The sequence below is a fragment of the Dromiciops gliroides genome, chromosome 5, assembly GCF_019393635.1.
Source record: "Dromiciops gliroides isolate mDroGli1 chromosome 5, mDroGli1.pri, whole genome shotgun sequence".
Classification (NCBI taxonomy): domain Eukaryota; kingdom Metazoa; phylum Chordata; class Mammalia; order Microbiotheria; family Microbiotheriidae; genus Dromiciops; species Dromiciops gliroides.
This window is the reverse complement of record NC_057865.1, coordinates 205,369,225-205,371,740: the sequence shown is the minus strand read 5'-3', so window position 1 is coordinate 205,371,740 and position 2,516 is coordinate 205,369,225.

Below are 2,516 nucleotides of genomic sequence, written 5' to 3'. Positions count from 1 at the left end.
TATATTTTATACTTTTCAATTATCAAAAATCAACCTTTACTCCCTCCAAGCCAAACTCCATCCATTGATATCAAAAGAAAAAATTAATCCCCTATGCAAACATATTAGTCAAGCAAAACAAATTTCTGCATTGACCATGTCAATTTTTTTTTCCATTCTGTACTTTGAATCTTTTATTTTCCCTATCAGGAGGTGGTGTAACATGTTTCATCATTAATCCTCTGGAATTGTGGTTGGTCATTATGATAATCAGAGTTCCTAATTTTTTCAGAGCACCATATTATTGTTATTATGTATAAATTGTTCTCCTAGTTCTTGCTCTACGTCACTTCACACTTCATCAGTTCTTAAGTCCTTTCCAGCTTTCTCTGAAACCACACCCTTCGCTATTTTTTAAACAACACAATTTCATCACACATATTCTACAACTTGCTCAGCCATTCTCCAGTTTATGGGACCCTCTCAGATTCCCATTCTTCATCACTTCAAAAAGAGCCATAAATATTTTTGTATATTCTAAGAATTTGTTTTGTGTAAGACTAATCCCCCTTAATCTATCCTTTTCCTCTTATTCCCTCTTCTCCTTTCCCCTCCCATTTCCTGACTGAGTGAAATTTATATCTATACTCAAACATATACTAGGTCTACTTGCTCACCCTGATTAGGAGATAATTTCCCCTAATCTTTCTTCTCCATCCCCCCCCACCCCCGCCATGCCCCAAACCTATAATCCAAGGTGGAGGTTAGACAGGGTAAGATGAGTGAAGGAGTAAGGGGCAAGTAACTTTAGTGAAGACATTGGAGAGTTGAACTAGTTTTCCAAGGGATCCATATGGAAAGGGAGGATGGTGTAGTTGGTTTAAGGGATGGCCTAGGAAAAAACTGAGGAGTAAAGGAATTAGAGGTCATGGTGAGGGTGAAGAACAGGTTTGGGGTTTGCAAGGCAGAAGGAGAGATGAAATGACAACCAGATAGTGAGGACATTTAAGAACTCATGATCATAGAAAGTAGAACACTTTTGGGTATTCAAGGGTATGCACCATCTAGGGGGAGCTGAAGTAAAGGGGAACCAGGTCACATGAGAAATGACTATAAGTGAGTGAGTTGAGAAAATTAGGGTGTTTGAAGGAATATATATATATATGTATATAGCATATAAACATATGCATATATATATAATGTATGTGATATATATATGTATAAATTTATAGCATATATCGTGTGATATATATACTATATATGCATATATAGTATACACAATAATTACAAATACACATATATATGAGGATAGATGTGTTAGGGAGGAAAAATTGAGCCAGGCATTAAATTTAATAATGAAGGAAGGGGAATGTCCTGAGGTATGAGGACAACAGTCACCAGAATCTTGATTGAGGTTGATAAATTGTAAATTTAATGACCTCAAAGGAGATAAATTTGCTGGTTGATGGTGGTGAGCTTGGAAGTAGCAATGGTGAGCAATTTCCTCACCACAACAAATGAAGTCATGAAAGTTAACTGAAAGTGCAGCTAACACTAGAAATGATAGTCAGGAGCTATGTAATCAGTAGGGTGCCAGGTCACAATGAATTTTTTTTTTTTAATGGAGGGTGTACAGGAAGAAAAAAATTAATGTTAAAGCCAGATACAGAACTTAAAATCTTTGTCTTCTGACTCTAAGACCAGTGTATTCAAGTTAATATCGGTTTATATTTTGTATCTACATGGCACCCCAAACAATTGATTTTTTCTGTTAAAGTATATTTTGTATGGTTTAGGCACTTACTTGTTTATCTGGTATTTTCAGTTATTTGATGCTACAGAGAAATGTTATTGTGATTCAGTTAATGGGCATCAGTAGTATGCTCTGAAGTGAGGGTACTGGGCAAAATTTTTTTGTATGTGTCCTCAAAAAATAGAAGTCCTTGATATTATCGAAAGGCTCATTTTTTGATGGGAACCGACTTGTGCCAAGTTGTTTGTTGTTCTTGTTCTTCTTGCTGCCTCTACTGTTCAGGATTTTATAAAATGTTCAAAAAAGTGTTCTCAAATGTTAAGAAAATCCAGCTGAGTCCTCTTTTCCTAACCAAAATCCATGTTTATATTCTTGTTTTGATTTTTAAAATAATTGTGTTGCTGGGGAATATATAGGAAGGTGATAAATGATATGCATGAAAAACTATTGTTAGGGGAAGATGCCTTGATGAATTCTTCATGCCTGAATAATGAGACTTTCTTCTTGTGCGAGGAAAAACAACTTCCAGAATATGTGCATATGGGTAGCATGCAGAGTCTACTAACACCTGCACGACATTTATACAAGCACAAGAATAATTCCTGCTTACTGCAAACAATCCCCAGAATAAACACACAGATCTTTTCTTAATGATGGAACACTTTGTTTAGGTGTACAGGTTGATGTATGTTATGAGTTCTTGCCACTAGTTTCATGTTACTAGTTCTGATAGAGCAATCTATAATTTGAAGAACAATCTGTTTTGCTCTATCTGAATTTAATT